The following is a 17,889-nucleotide window of genomic DNA, read 5'->3' on the forward strand; positions in this document are numbered from 1 at the left end:
TTATAAACTTCAGCTACTGGAATAGGGTAGTCTGTGCATTAAGCATTTGGCACTGAGTTTTCCCATATAACAGGAACCGATGAAAGAGCATTAGAGGTCCCACACTATCTCATTGCCTGGGAGAGGATTGGAGTTCTGGTTGGTTAAATACCCCAGTATTCCTACCTCTCTTATGGCTTTGAAGTATGGTGTAGTGGATACAGCAAGCAACTGCCACTTTGTTGGCCAGTGTTCGAGTCCCCTGGTGGGTTGAGTGTCTAAAAAGTTATAAACTTCAGCTACTGGAATAGGGTAGTCTGTGCATTAAGCATTTGGCACTGAGTTTTCCCATATAACAGGAACCGATGAAAGAGCATTAGAGGTCCCACACTATCTCATTGTCTGGGAGAGGATTGGAGTTCTGGTTGGTTAAATACCCCAGAATTCCTACCTCTCATATGGCTTTGAAGTATGGTGTAGTGGATACAGCATGCAACTGCCACTTTGTTGGCCAGTGTTCGAGTCCCCTGGTGGGTTGAGTGTCTAAAAAGTTATAAACTTCAGCTGCTGGAATAGGGTAGTCTGTGCATTAAGCATTTGGCACTGAGTTTTCCCATATAACAGGAACCGATGAAAGAGCATTAGAGGTCCCACACTATCTCATTGCCTGGGAGAGGATTGGAGTTCTGGTTGGTTAAATACCCCAGAATTCCTACCTCTCTTACGGCTTTGAAGTATGGTGTAGTGGATACAGCATGCAACTGCCAGTGTGTTGGCCAGTGTTCGAGTCCCCTGGTGGGTTGAGTGTCTAAAAAGTTATAAACTTCAGCTACTGGAATAGGGTAGTCTGTGCATTAAGCATTTGGCACTGAGTTTTCTCATATAACAGGAACCGATGAAAGAGCATTAGAGGTCCCACACTATCTCATTGCCTGGGAGAGGATTGGAGTTCTGGTTGGTTAAATACCCCAGAATTCCTACCTCTCTTATGGCTTTGAAGTATGGTGTAGTGGATACAGCATGCAACTGCCACTTTGTTGGCCAGTGTTCGAGTCCCCTGGTGGGTTGAGTGTCTAAAAAGTTATAAACTTCAGCTACTGGAATAGGGTAGTCTGTGCATTAAGCATTTGGCACTGAGTTTTCCCATATAACAGGAACCGATGAAAGAGCATTAGAGGTCCCACACTCTCTCATTGCCTGGGAGAGGATTGGAGTTCTGGTTGGTTAAATACCCCAGAATTCCTACCTCTCTTATGGCTTTGAAGTATGGTGTAGTGGATGCAGCATGCAACTGCCACTTTGTTGGCCAGTGTTCGAGTCCCCTGGTGGGTTGAGTGTCTAAAAAGTTATAAACTTCAGCTACTGGAATAGGGTAGTCTGTGCATTAAGCATTTGGCACTGAGTTTTCCCATATAACAGGAACCAATGAAAGAGCATTAGAGGTCCCACACTATCTCATTGCCTGGGAGAGGATTGGAGTTCTGGTTGGTTAAATACCCCAGAATTCCTACCTCTCATATGGCTTTGAAGTATGGTGTAGTGGATACAGCATGCAACTGCCACTTTGTTGGCCAGTGTTCGAGTCCCCTGGTGGGTTGAGTGTCTAAAAAGTTATAAACTTCAGCTACTGGAATAGGGTAGTCTGTGCATTAAGCATTTGGCACTGAGTTTTCCCATATAACAGGAACCGATGAAAGAGCATTAGAGGTCCCACACTATCTCATTGCCTGGGAGAGGATTGGCGTTCTGGTTGGTTAAATACCCCAGAATTCCTACCTCTCTTATGGCTTTGAAGTATGGTGTAGTGGATACAGCATGCAACTGCCACTTTGTTGGCCAGTGTTCGAGTCCCCTGGTGGGTTGAGTGTCTAAAAAGTTATAAACTTCAGCTACTGGAATAGGGTAGTCTGTGCATTAAGCATTTGGCACTGAGTTTTCTCATATAACAGGAACCGATGAAAGAGCATTAGAGGTCCCACACTATCTCATTGCCTGGGAGAGGATTGGAGTTCTGGTTGGTTAAATACCCCAGAATTCCTACCTCTCTTATGGCTTTGAAGTATGGTGTAGTGGATACAGCATGCAACTGCCACTTTGTTGGCCAGTGTTCGAGTCCCCTGGTGGGTTGAGTGTCTAAAAAGTTATAAACTTCAGCTACTGGAATAGGGTAGTCTGTGCATTAAGCATTTGGCACTGAGTTTTCCCATATAACAGGAACCGATGAAAGAGCATTAGAGGTCCCACACTATCTCATTGCCTGGGAGAGGATTGGAGTTCTGGTTGGTTAAATACCCCAGAATTCCTACCTCTCTTATGGCTTTGAAGTATGGTGTAGTGGATGCAGCATGCAACTGCCACTTTGTTGGCCAGTGTTCGAGTCCCCTGGTGGGTTGAGTGTCTAAAAAGTTATAAACTTCAGCTACTGGAATAGGGTAGTCTGTGCATTAAGCATTTGGCACTGAGTTTTCCCATATAACAGGAACCAATGAAAGAGCATTAGAGGTCCCACACTATCTCATTGCCTGGGAGAGGATTGGAGTTCTGGTTGGTTAAATACCCCAGAATTCCTACCTCTCTTATGGCTTTGAAGTATGGTGTAGTGGATACAGCATGCAACTGCCACTTTGTTGGCCAGTGTTCGAGTCCCCTGGTGGGTTGAGTGTCTAAAAAGTTATAAACTTCAGCTACTGGAATAGGGTAGTCTGTGCATTAAGCATTTGGCACTGAGTTTTCCCATATAACAGAAACCGATGAAAGAGCATTAGAGGTCCCACACTCTCTCATTGCCTGGGAGAGGATTGGAGTTCTGGTTGGTTAAATACCCCAGAATTCCTACCTCTCTTATGGCTTTGAAGTATGGTGTAGTGGATGCAGCATGCAACTGCCACTTTGTTGGCCAGTGTTCGAGTCCCCTGGTGGGTTGAGTGTCTAAAAACTTATAAACTTCAGCTACTGGAATAGGGTAGTCTGTGCATTAAGCATTTGGCACTGAGTTTTCCCATATAACAGGAACCGATGAAAGAGCATTAGAGGTCCCACACTATCTCATTGCCTGGGAGAGGATTGGAGTTCTGGTTGGTTAAATACCCCAGTATTCCTACCTCTCTTATGGCTTTGAAGTATGGTGTAGTGGATACAGCAAGCAACTGCCACTTTGTTGGCCAGTGTTCGAGTCCCCTGGTGGGTTGAGTGTCTAAAAAGTTATAAACTTCAGCTACTGGAATAGGGTAGTCTGTGCATTAAGCATTTGGCACTGAGTTTTCCCATATAACAGGAACCGATGAAAGAGCATTAGAGGTCCCACACTATCTCATTGTCTGGGAGAGGATTGGAGTTCTGGTTGGTTAAATACCCCAGAATTCCTACCTCTCATATGGCTTTGAAGTATGGTGTAGTGGATACAGCATGCAACTGCCACTTTGTTGGCCAGTGTTCGAGTCCCCTGGTGGGTTGAGTGTCTAAAAAGTTATAAACTTCAGCTGCTGGAATAGGGTAGTCTGTGCATTAAGCATTTGGCACTGAGTTTTCCCATATAACAGGAACCGATGAAAGAGCATTAGAGGTCCCACACTATCTCATTGCCTGGGAGAGGATTGGAGTTCTGGTTGGTTAAATACCCCAGAATTCCTACCTCTCTTTTGGCTTTGAAGTATGGTGTAGTGGATACAGCAAGCAACTGCCACTTTGTTGGCCAGTGTTCGAGTCCCCTGGTGGGTTGAGTGTCTAAAAACTTATAAACTTCAGCTACTGGAATAGGGTAGTCTGTGCATTAAGCATTTGGCACTGAGTTTTCCCATATAACAAGAACCGATGAAAGAGCATTAGAGGTCCCACACTATCTCATTGCCTGGGAGAGGATTGGAGTTCTGGTTGGTTAAATACCCCAGAATTCCTACCTCTCTTATGGCTTTGAAGTATGGTGTAGTGGATACAGCATGCAACTGCCACTTTGTTGGCCAGTGTTCGAGTCCCCTGGTGGGTTGAGTGTCTAAAAAGTTATAAACTTCAGCTACTGGAATAGGGTAGTCTGTGCATTAAGCATTTGGCACTGAGTTTTCACATATAACAGGAACCGATGAAAGAGCATTAGAGGTCCCACACTATCTCATTGCCTGGGAGAGGATTGGAGTTCTGGTTGGTTAAATACCCCAGAATTCCTACCTCTCTTATGGCTTTGAAGTATGGTGTAGTGGATACAGCATGCAACTGCCACTTTGTTGGCCAGTGTTCGAGTCCCCTGGTGGGTTGAGTGTCTAAAAAGTTATAAACTTCAGCTACTGGAATAGGGTAGTCTGTGCATTAGGCATTTGGCAGAGTTTTCACATATAACAGGAACCGATGAAAGAGCATTAGAGGTCCCACACTATCTCATTGCCTGGAAGAGGATTGGAGTTCTGGTTGGTTAAATACCCCAGAATTCCTACCTCTCTTATGGCTTTGAAGTATGGTGTAGTGGATACAGCAAGCAACTGCCACTTTGTTGGCCAGTGTTCGAGTCCCCTGGTGGGTTGAGTGTCTAAAAAGTTATAAACTTCAGCTACTTCAGACCACCCTACTGGAATAGGGTAGTCTGTGCATTAAGCATTTGGCACTGAGTTTTCCCATATAACAGGAACCGATGAAAGAGCATTAGAGGTCCCACACTATCTCATTGCCTGGGAGAGGATTGGAGTTCTGGTTGGTTAAATACCCCAGAATTCCTACCTCTCTTATGGGTTTGAAGTATGGTGTAGTGGATACAGCATGCAACTGCCACTTTGTTGGCCAGTGTTCGAGTCCCCTGGTTGGTTGAGTGTCTAAAAAGTTATAAACTTCAGCTACTGGAATAGGGTAGTCTGTGCATTAAGCATTTGGCACTGAGTTTTCTCATATAACAGGAACCGATGAAAGAGCATTAGAGGTCCCACACTATCTCATTGCCTGGGAGAGGATTGGAGTTCTGGTTGGTTAAATACCCTAGAATTCCTACCTCTCTTATGGCTTTGAAGTATGGTGTAGTGGATACAGCATGCAACTGCCACTTTGTTTGCCAGTGTTCGAGTCCCCTGGTGGGTTGAGTGTCTAAAAACTTATAAACTTCAGCTACTGGAATAGGGTAGTCTGTGCATTAAGCATTTGGCACTGAGTTTTCCCATATAACAGGAACCGATGAAAGAGCATTAGAGGTCCCACACTATCTCATTGCCTGGGAGAGGATTGGAGTTCTGCTTGGTTAAATACCCCAGAATTCCTACCTCTCTTATGGCTTTGAAGTATGGTGTAGTGGATGCAGCATGCAACTGCCACTTTGTTGGCCAGTGTTCGAGTCCCCTGGTGGGTTGAGTGTCTAAAAACTTATAAACTTCAGCTACTGGAATAGGGTAGTCTGTGCATTAAGCATTTGGCACTGAGTTTTCCCATATAACAGGAACCGATGAAAGAGCATTAGAGGTCCCACACTATCTCATTGCCTGGGAGAGGATTGGAGTTCTGGTTGGTTAAATACCCCAGTATTCCTACCTCTCTTATGGCTTTGAAGTATGGTGTAGTGGATACAGCAAGCAACTGCCACTTTGTTGGCCAGTGTTCGAGTCCCCTGGTGGGTTGAGTGTCTAAAAAGTTATAAACTTCAGCTGCTGGAATAGGGTAGTCTGTGCATTAAGCATTTGGCACTGAGTTTTCCCATATAACAGGAACCGATGAAAGAGCATTAGAGGTCCCACACTATCTCATTGCCTGGGAGAGGATTGGAGTTCTGGTTGGTTAAATACCCCAGAATTCCTACCTCTCTTACGGCTTTGAAGTATGGTGTAGTGGATACAGCATGCAACTGCCAGTGTGTTGGCCAGTGTTCGAGTCCCCTGGTGGGTTGAGTGTCTAAAAAGTTATAAACTTCAGCTACTGGAATAGGGTAGTCTGTGCATTAAGCATTTGGCACTGAGTTTTCTCATATAACAGGAACCGATGAAAGAGCATTAGAGGTCCCACACTATCTCATTGCCTGGGAGAGGATTGGAGTTCTGGTTGGTTAAATACCCCAGAATTCCTACCTCTCTTATGGCTTTGAAGTATGGTGTAGTGGATACAGCATGCAACTGCCACTTTGTTGGCCAGTGTTCGAGTCCCCTGGTGGGTTGAGTGTCTAAAAAGTTATAAACTTCAGCTACTGGAATAGGGTAGTCTGTGCATTAAGCATTTGGCACTGAGTTTTCCCATATAACAGGAACCGATGAAAGAGCATTAGAGGTCCCACACTCTCTCATTGCCTGGGAGAGGATTGGAGTTCTGGTTGGTTAAATACCCCAGAATTCCTACCTCTCTTATGGCTTTGAAGTATGGTGTAGTGGATGCAGCATGCAACTGCCACTTTGTTGGCCAGTGTTCGAGTCCCCTGGTGGGTTGAGTGTCTAAAAAGTTATAAACTTCAGCTACTGGAATAGGGTAGTCTGTGCATTAAGCATTTGGCACTGAGTTTTCCCATATAACAGGAACCAATGAAAGAGCATTAGAGGTCCCACACTATCTCATTGCCTGGGAGAGGATTGGAGTTCTGGTTGGTTAAATACCCCAGAATTCCTACCTCTCATATGGCTTTGAAGTATGGTGTAGTGGATACAGCATGCAACTGCCACTTTGTTGGCCAGTGTTCGAGTCCCCTGGTGGGTTGAGTGTCTAAAAAGTTATAAACTTCAGCTACTGGAATAGGGTAGTCTGTGCATTAAGCATTTGGCACTGAGTTTTCCCATATAACAGGAACCGATGAAAGAGCATTAGAGGTCCCACACTATCTCATTGCCTGGGAGAGGATTGGCGTTCTGGTTGGTTAAATACCCCAGAATTCCTACCTCTCTTATGGCTTTGAAGTATGGTGTAGTGGATACAGCATGCAACTGCCACTTTGTTGGCCAGTGTTCGAGTCCCCTGGTGGGTTGAGTGTCTAAAAAGTTATAAACTTCAGCTACTGGAATAGGGTAGTCTGTGCATTAAGCATTTGGCACTGAGTTTTCTCATATAACAGGAACCGATGAAAGAGCATTAGAGGTCCCACACTATCTCATTGCCTGGGAGAGGATTGGAGTTCTGGTTGGTTAAATACCCCAGAATTCCTACCTCTCTTATGGCTTTGAAGTATGGTGTAGTGGATACAGCATGCAACTGCCACTTTGTTGGCCAGTGTTCGAGTCCCCTGGTGGGTTGAGTGTCTAAAAAGTTATAAACTTCAGCTACTGGAATAGGGTAGTCTGTGCATTAAGCATTTGGCACTGAGTTTTCCCATATAACAGGAACCGATGAAAGAGCATTAGAGGTCCCACACTATCTCATTGCCTGGGAGAGGATTGGAGTTCTGGTTGGTTAAATACCCCAGAATTCCTACCTCTCTTATGGCTTTGAAGTATGGTGTAGTGGATGCAGCATGCAACTGCCACTTTGTTGGCCAGTGTTCGAGTCCCCTGGTGGGTTGAGTGTCTAAAAAGTTATAAACTTCAGCTACTGGAATAGGGTAGTCTGTGCATTAAGCATTTGGCACTGAGTTTTCCCATATAACAGGAACCAATGAAAGAGCATTAGAGGTCCCACACTATCTCATTGCCTGGGAGAGGATTGGAGTTCTGGTTGGTTAAATACCCCAGAATTCCTACCTCTCTTATGGCTTTGAAGTATGGTGTAGTGGATACAGCATGCAACTGCCACTTTGTTGGCCAGTGTTCGAGTCCCCTGGTGGGTTGAGTGTCTAAAAAGTTATAAACTTCAGCTACTGGAATAGGGTAGTCTGTGCATTAAGCATTTGGCACTGAGTTTTCCCATATAACAGAAACCGATGAAAGAGCATTAGAGGTCCCACACTCTCTCATTGCCTGGGAGAGGATTGGAGTTCTGGTTGGTTAAATACCCCAGAATTCCTACCTCTCTTATGGCTTTGAAGTATGGTGTAGTGGATGCAGCATGCAACTGCCACTTTGTTGGCCAGTGTTCGAGTCCCCTGGTGGGTTGAGTGTCTAAAAACTTATAAACTTCAGCTACTGGAATAGGGTAGTCTGTGCATTAAGCATTTGGCACTGAGTTTTCCCATATAACAGGAACCGATGAAAGAGCATTAGAGGTCCCACACTATCTCATTGCCTGGGAGAGGATTGGAGTTCTGGTTGGTTAAATACCCCAGTATTCCTACCTCTCTTATGGCTTTGAAGTATGGTGTAGTGGATACAGCAAGCAACTGCCACTTTGTTGGCCAGTGTTCGAGTCCCCTGGTGGGTTGAGTGTCTAAAAAGTTATAAACTTCAGCTACTGGAATAGGGTAGTCTGTGCATTAAGCATTTGGCACTGAGTTTTCCCATATAACAGGAACCGATGAAAGAGCATTAGAGGTCCCACACTATCTCATTGTCTGGGAGAGGATTGGAGTTCTGGTTGGTTAAATACCCCAGAATTCCTACCTCTCATATGGCTTTGAAGTATGGTGTAGTGGATACAGCATGCAACTGCCACTTTGTTGGCCAGTGTTCGAGTCCCCTGGTGGGTTGAGTGTCTAAAAAGTTATAAACTTCAGCTGCTGGAATAGGGTAGTCTGTGCATTAAGCATTTGGCACTGAGTTTTCCCATATAACAGGAACCGATGAAAGAGCATTAGAGGTCCCACACTATCTCATTGCCTGGGAGAGGATTGGAGTTCTGGTTGGTTAAATACCCCAGAATTCCTACCTCTCTTACGGCTTTGAAGTATGGTGTAGTGGATACAGCATGCAACTGCCAGTGTGTTGGCCAGTGTTCGAGTCCCCTGGTGGGTTGAGTGTCTAAAAAGTTATAAACTTCAGCTACTGGAATAGGGTAGTCTGTGCATTAAGCATTTGGCACTGAGTTTTCTCATATAACAGGAACCGATGAAAGAGCATTAGAGGTCCCACACTATCTCATTGCCTGGGAGAGGATTGGAGTTCTGGTTGGTTAAATACCCCAGAATTCCTACCTCTCTTATGGCTTTGAAGTATGGTGTAGTGGATACAGCATGCAACTGCCACTTTGTTGGCCAGTGTTCGAGTCCCCTGGTGGGTTGAGTGTCTAAAAAGTTATAAACTTCAGCTACTGGAATAGGGTAGTCTGTGCATTAAGCATTTGGCACTGAGTTTTCCCATATAACAGGAACCGATGAAAGAGCATTAGAGGTCCCACACTCTCTCATTGCCTGGGAGAGGATTGGAGTTCTGGTTGGTTAAATACCCCAGAATTCCTACCTCTCTTATGGCTTTGAAGTATGGTGTAGTGGATGCAGCATGCAACTGCCACTTTGTTGGCCAGTGTTCGAGTCCCCTGGTGGGTTGAGTGTCTAAAAAGTTATAAACTTCAGCTACTGGAATAGGGTAGTCTGTGCATTAAGCATTTGGCACTGAGTTTTCCCATATAACAGGAACCAATGAAAGAGCATTAGAGGTCCCACACTATCTCATTGCCTGGGAGAGGATTGGAGTTCTGGTTGGTTAAATACCCCAGAATTCCTACCTCTCATATGGCTTTGAAGTATGGTGTAGTGGATACAGCATGCAACTGCCACTTTGTTGGCCAGTGTTCGAGTCCCCTGGTGGGTTGAGTGTCTAAAAAGTTATAAACTTCAGCTACTGGAATAGGGTAGTCTGTGCATTAAGCATTTGGCACTGAGTTTTCCCATATAACAGGAACCGATGAAAGAGCATTAGAGGTCCCACACTATCTCATTGCCTGGGAGAGGATTGGCGTTCTGGTTGGTTAAATACCCCAGAATTCCTACCTCTCTTATGGCTTTGAAGTATGGTGTAGTGGATACAGCATGCAACTGCCACTTTGTTGGCCAGTGTTCGAGTCCCCTGGTGGGTTGAGTGTCTAAAAAGTTATAAACTTCAGCTACTGGAATAGGGTAGTCTGTGCATTAAGCATTTGGCACTGAGTTTTCTCATATAACAGGAACCGATGAAAGAGCATTAGAGGTCCCACACTATCTCATTGCCTGGGAGAGGATTGGAGTTCTGGTTGGTTAAATACCCCAGAATTCCTACCTCTCTTATGGCTTTGAAGTATGGTGTAGTGGATACAGCATGCAACTGCCACTTTGTTGGCCAGTGTTCGAGTCCCCTGGTGGGTTGAGTGTCTAAAAAGTTATAAACTTCAGCTACTGGAATAGGGTAGTCTGTGCATTAAGCATTTGGCACTGAGTTTTCCCATATAACAGGAACCGATGAAAGAGCATTAGAGGTCCCACACTATCTCATTGCCTGGGAGAGGATTGGAGTTCTGGTTGGTTAAATACCCCAGAATTCCTACCTCTCTTATGGCTTTGAAGTATGGTGTAGTGGATGCAGCATGCAACTGCCACTTTGTTGGCCAGTGTTCGAGTCCCCTGGTGGGTTGAGTGTCTAAAAAGTTATAAACTTCAGCTACTGGAATAGGGTAGTCTGTGCATTAAGCATTTGGCACTGAGTTTTCCCATATAACAGGAACCAATGAAAGAGCATTAGAGGTCCCACACTATCTCATTGCCTGGGAGAGGATTGGAGTTCTGGTTGGTTAAATACCCCAGAATTCCTACCTCTCTTATGGCTTTGAAGTATGGTGTAGTGGATACAGCATGCAACTGCCACTTTGTTGGCCAGTGTTCGAGTCCCCTGGTGGGTTGAGTGTCTAAAAAGTTATAAACTTCAGCTACTGGAATAGGGTAGTCTGTGCATTAAGCATTTGGCACTGAGTTTTCCCATATAACAGAAACCGATGAAAGAGCATTAGAGGTCCCACACTCTCTCATTGCCTGGGAGAGGATTGGAGTTCTGGTTGGTTAAATACCCCAGAATTCCTACCTCTCTTAATGGCTTTGAAGTATGGTGTAGTGGATACAGCATGCAACTGCCACCTTGTTGGCCAGTGTTTCACCCATCGTGTAGGATTACTACAGTAGAAAGGGATTTTAAATATATTAAATTACCATTTTATGGCACTATTAGCTTTTCTCTAAGGAGTCGTTTGAGGAGACTTTTGCAGCAGTGTTATCCTCAAGTAGACTTTAGTTTTATTTTTGTCAACACAAATACCATAGGCTCTTTATTTAAATTTAAAGATAAAGTGCCTACCCCCTTGTGCTCAAATGTCGTATATATGTATAATTGTTCCAGCTGTAATGCTGGATATGTCGGGAGTTCCATTCGGAACTTTAAGATTAGGATACTTGAGCACCGGGGATTATCTTTTAGGACTGGATTACCATTGTCTAAACCAGCATTTTCGGAGATTAGAAACCATTGTTATGAGTTTGATCATTCTCTGCTGGAATCTGATTTTAAAATTCTGGACACTTGTATGAATGGCCAGTCAGATTTGAGAGTAACGGAATCCTTATATATAAAGGAGCTGCGGCCTCTGTTGAATAGCAACCTTTCAGCTGTTCAGTTGTACACTGTATAGTGCACAGTAGGCCCTGTATTTGATTTATAGTTCAGGTTGGTAGTTTAATTTTATTATAATTTTGTTTAGTTTACCATGCCTTTGCCCTTTCTTACTTATTTCAAGTCTTGACATTGTTCATTAATATAATCTTTTATTTAGGATATATAATACATTTTTTGGTATTAAATTTTATTTAATATTTGCGTTTTTTATAAGATTTTGGTTAGTACTTTATAATTGTCGTTTATTCTGTTTGTATTTTACATACATTTTTTGTAGATTTGTAGTCATTATATAAATATTTGTTATAGTGTTTAGTATCTATGTGTTAGGTATCAAGTTTCACTTATGATCACTTCACGTAAGTTTAATAGAATGGTTTGTTTTAGTAGTTATAAAATTCATCTTGTAGTTTAATGGATTTTTAAATTAGCTTTAATATATGTGACAGTTAATAAGTTTTATTTGTATTGATCACTTTAAGTGCGCTAAAGTGTTTTGTTTTTTAAGCATTTACCTTTCTTTGATAGGCAATTATATTCAGTATGAGTTCTTTGGTTACCAGTTATTTGATAGTGATTTCTGTTTTTTCTTTTAGATCTGATGATGAATACGAGAAGTATTCGAAACGTGATGTATTTTAAAGTAAAGAATATGAAACAAGATGTTCAGTATATCCCTGGTTTTCCTAGTCATCTTAAATATATATATATATATATATATATATATATATATATATATATATATATATATATATATATATATATATATATATATATATATATATATGTTTCATTGAATATGACCGCATATTCTGTATTTATTATTTTCTGGTTTAGGGCTTCTATCCCTCTAACTATTTTCTTAGCATCAGGGCTTAATTGGAATAGGAGTTCTCCAAAACTCATTTTCGTACTTTTAAGGTGAAGAAAAGAAGTGATTTACTATAGAGTGTATTACACTTATTTGTATAATTTGCACGACGTTTCGAACCTCCATGGTTCATTCTCAAGTGAACAATCTTACAATACTAGTTGATTTTATACCCGCATTAGGTCAGGTGATAATACAATGAAGGTGAAAAACATGGGGGGATACATAAGGGATAAACATTGGGGCTGCAGAAGGCTTATTGGCCCATACGAGGCATCTCCTATCTAAACACAAAGATTAATCCAGTTTCAATGAAACATGTTTGAAAGAAAACCTGCTGCCAGTATACACCAATATAAACCCACATGACCCAGCAGTCCGCAATACAGAGTTTACCTATAGGTATAGGCAAGAGCTCATTCGGCATCAACTAAACAAGAAGAAGGAAGCCCTCCAAACCTTTATAGAGCAGGCGGAGCATCTGTTAAACAAATGGACCCAGTACGACATCCCTATCCAACTCAAGCAAACCATCAACAGTGAACTATTTAACCTGAAACAACAACATAAAACTCTTGTAGAAACAAAGACACTCCGTAAGTTAACATCCCTAAACGGTGGACAGCTAAAAATCCCTCGTCCTAAAGATGGCTACTTTAACCTGACTTCTTATGATCTTACCCAGGACCAACGAGACCTCTTAAATCTTGGTCTAAATTGTCAATTCTTATCTAAACCAAAGATGCATCAAAAACGCCTGGAAATCGAAATGCTTCTGGACGATATCCATAAGCTAGAAGACAACAAAAAAGTCATCACCACGGACACACTTCAAGCTGAACTACTTGCAGAAGCAGGGAAAAAACGAGGAACATATTCATCTACAATCTTAACCCCACGACTCAAAGAAGCAGCGAAACAACTAAAAAATCTGAAAGACGTAACAATAAGAAAAGCCGACAAAACAGCAGCATATGTATTGATTCCTACCCATGAATACATGAACAAAATTAGCGACATCCTAAGTGACGACTCCAAATTTCAACGAATCACGAGGAACCCCGTAGAAGACCTTAAGCGGAAAGTAAACAAAACAATTACAGCAATCAACGCAAAGAAAGGTAGTGTGCATTTCAATAAACTTCAAGGCGACTATGGCTTAGGATATGCCTACGGCAATGTTAAGACGCATAAACCAGGTAACCCACTACGCCCTATAATCAGCCAAATACCAACCCCAACTTATCACCTGGCAAAAAAACTCAATGAACTCCTAACTCCATACACTCCAAGTAAGTTTAGTCTTCAATCATCAGCAGATTTCCTAGAATTGATCAAATCTACCCAGCCCGATGGAATCATCGCTTCCCTGGACGTTGAATCCCTTTTTACCAACGTCCCAGTCGACACAACCATAGGAATGATACTGGACAGAGTATACAGAGACGAGAGCACCCCCAAATTAGACATACCTGAGCCACACTTGAAAAGTCTTCTCGAAGCATGTACAAAGGAAGCCCCTTTCATCAGTCCACAAGGAGACATGTATTTACAGATAGACGGAGTAGCAATGGGCTCCCCCTTAGGAGTTTTATTTGCTAATTTTTATATGGGAACCATCGAAAATAGGGTCTTCAGTAGCAGACAAAAACCAACTGTATACTGCCGTTATGTAGATGACATATTCGTAATAGTAAAAGACTCAGATGAACTAATTGACCTAAAAAGACACCTAGAGAGAGAGTCAGTACTCCGATTTACACATGAAAATAGTGAAAATAACAGTCTGCCATTCTTGGATGTACTAATAACAAAAACAGGAACCTCTTTAAGCACCAACGTATATACCAAGCCCACCAACATAGGATTATGCCTGAACGGTAGAAGTGAGTGCCCCCAAAAATACAAAGCCAGTGTTCTCAATGCTTATATTCGTCGAGCGCTTACCCACTGCTCTGAATGGAGCAACGTGAGTAGAGAGTTTGAAAGAGTAACTCAGGTATTGGTGAACAACGGATATAGCAACGCGGAAATAAACGCTGCTATAAGAAGACACTTGGACCGTTGGTATAATTCAGAACCTAGAACAGAAACCACAACACCCCCAATAAAATTATATTACAAATCAACCATGCACAGTGAACATATAAAAGAGGAAAGAATAATGAAAGAAATAATCCGTAAAGGAGTAAAAAGCACTACTCCTAACCAAAACATAAACCTGATAATATTCTACAAAACCAAGAAGACTTCCGAACTCCTTATCAAAAACAGCCCGAAGCCGACGGAGAACCCTCTACAGCAGTCAAGCGTTGTATACATGTACACTTGCCCCCACGAAGGATGTAACCTTCAATGTAAGTACATAGGTATGACGTCGACCAAGCTGACGAGGCGTTTGACATTCCATCTTCAATCTGGTGCCCCTAGGAATCACATGAGACAAGCCCATGACATTACTCTAACAAGAGAAATGTTGAACAAGAATACTTGCATAATAGATAAAACCCAAGATTCAAGAAGATTACAAATTCTTGAGGCAATTCACATAAGAATAGAGCGACCTACCATGAACACCCAAATCACGGAACTATTTACTCTACCCACCATGAGAGTAAGGACAAGACAAGAACATATCGATGCCAACACAGAAGACAATGTCCAACATAACAGGCCAATTACACTGGATTAATCTTTGTGTTTAGATAGGAGATGCCTCGTATGGGCCAATAAGCCTTCTGCAGCCCCTATGTTTATCCCTTATGTATCCCCCCATGTTTTTCACCTTCATTGTATTATCACCTGACCTAATGCGGGTATAAAATCAACTAGTATTGTAAGATTGTTCACTTGAGAATGAACCATGGAGGTTCGAAACGTCGTGCAAATTATACAAATAAGTGTAATACACTCTATAGTAAATCACTTCTTTTCTTCACCTTAAAAGTACGAAAATGAGTTTTGGAGAACTCCTATTCCAATTAAGCCCTGATGCTAAGAAAATAGTTAGAGGGATAGAAGCCCTAAACCAGAAAATAATAAATACAGAATATGCGGTCATATTCAATGAAACATGTTTGAAAGAAAACCTGCTGCCAGTATACACCAATATATATATATATATATATATATATATATATATATATATATATATATATATATATATATATATATATATATATATATATATATATATATATATATATATATATATATATATATATATATATATATATCGTACCTAGTAGCCAGAACGCACTTCTCAGCCTACTATGCAAGGCCCGATTTGCCTAATAAGCCAAGTTTTCCTGAATTAATATATTTTCTCTAATATTTTTCTTATGAAGTGATAAAGCTACCCATTTCATTATGTATGAGGTCAATTTTTTTTATTGGAGTTAAAATTAACATAGATATATGACGGAACCTAACCTAACCTATCTTTATAGGTTAGGTTAGGTAGCCGAAAAAGTTAGGTTAGGTTAGGTAGTCGAAAAACAATTAATTCATGAAAACTTGGCTTATTAGGCAAATCGGGCCTTGCATAGTAGGCTGAGAAGTGCGTTCTGGCTACTAGGTACGACATATATATATATATTAATGTATATGTATATACATATACATTAATATATATATATATATATATATATATATATATATATATATATATATATATATATATATGTCGTACCTAATAGCCAGAACGCACTTCTCAGCCTACTATGCAAGGCCCGATTTGCCTAATAAGCCAAGTTTTCATGAATTAATTGTTTTTCGACTACCTAACCTACCTAACCTAACCTAACCTAACTTTTTCGGCTACCTAACCAAACCTAACCTATAAAGATAGGTTAGGTTAGGTTAGGTAGGGTTGGTTAGGTTCGGTCATATATCTACGTTAATTTTAACTCCAATTAAAAATAAATGACCTCATACATAATGAAATGGGTAGCTTTATCATTTCATAAGAAAAAAATTAGAAAAAATATATTAATTCAGGAAAACTTGGCTTATTAGGCAAATCGGGCCTTGAATAGTAGGCCAAAAAGTGAGTTCTGGCTACTAGGTACGACATATATATATATATATATATATATATATATATATATATATATATATATATATATATATATATATATTCATATTCGTGTTTGATTTATGCTGTGAAATTTCAAAAATGAATATGAATTTCACAGCATAAATCAAACACGAATATGAATTTCACAGCATAAATCTACAATGAAGCGTTGATAATGATTGAAGATTTGTGCTTAGAAATCGCCAACAAAGCTCTCAATCAGTTGGGAATGCTAGCAGCCAATCGATCTGCTGCTGCTTCGTTCAATGTTGAATTTGCGTCGTGAACAAAATTACAACACGGGTGATCTGTTGTATGTGCAATCAAATATTCTTAAACTAACGCTTGAGCCAAAAGGCATTTACGGTCAAATAATTCAAACTGTCTATATCGGGTTTGGAGAAATCTTTTAAGATGCATCAGGAGGAACTGTAAAACCTTTCTAATTAGATTGATTTTCGCAGCATTTCGATCCAAAAATGGCATAACCTTAGCTCTTGCGTCGTCCGGAATAGCTGGGGCATTGCTACCAGGTGGAAGAACTGCTACTTTTGCTTTGAAATTGCCATTGAACATGCAATTCATTGAAATTCCCACGTGCAACATTTCCAAAGCATCCGGCATGGGAAAAGTGTGACTGCCACGTTTCTGTTCTCTATTTCCAGAAATTTATGTGAGAATATCTCAGCTGATGAGTCGTTTTGCAGTTGGACACGCATGTTTGTAGTTAATTCTAATATCTTTCCTGAATTTTTCAGGCAAGCATTTCTTTCGTCCGAATGTGTCGATCGAGGAATTACAGGTAATGTTTGCATGAAATCTCCTGCAAACAATATTAATGCGTTCCCAAATGGTCTGATGTTTCCCCGCAAATCTTGCAATGATCGATCAAGAGCCTCGATCGATTTTTTGTGGGGCATTGTGCATTCATCCCAAACAATATGTTTACATTACTGCAATACTTTTCCCATGTCGGATGCTTTGGAAATGTTGCACGTGGGAGTTTCAATGAATTGCATGTTCAATAACAATTTCAGAGCCGAAGTAGCAGTTCTTCCACCTGGTAGCAATGTCACAGCTATTTCGAACGATGAAAGAGCTAAGGTTATGCCACTTTGGGATCGAAATGCTGCGTAAATCAATCTAATTAGATAGGTTTTATAGTTTCTCCTGACGCATCTTAGAAGATTTCTCCAAACCCATTATTGACAGTTTGAATTATTAACTTAACTTAAGAATATTTGATTGCACATACGACAACAGAACACCCGTGTTGTAATTTTGTTCAGGACGCAATTCTACATTCAACGAAGCAGCAGCAGATCGATTCGGAGATGGCATTCCCAATTGATTGAGAATTGAGTTCGCAATTTCTAAGCACAAATCTTCAATCATTATCCACGCTTCGTTGTAGATTTCTGCTGTGAAATTCATATTCATATTCGAATTTTCCTTGTGTGTTCGATGGATAATATCTTCAGCCATGTGCGATTTATGTTTCACCCATACTCTGTTGGAGATGGAGAACCGGTGGTCAATATGACTGCAAACAATGCACGAATTTGATTTGGATGTGA

Source organism: Procambarus clarkii, chromosome 7 (assembly GCF_040958095.1).
Source record: "Procambarus clarkii isolate CNS0578487 chromosome 7, FALCON_Pclarkii_2.0, whole genome shotgun sequence".
Taxonomy (NCBI): domain Eukaryota; kingdom Metazoa; phylum Arthropoda; class Malacostraca; order Decapoda; family Cambaridae; genus Procambarus; species Procambarus clarkii.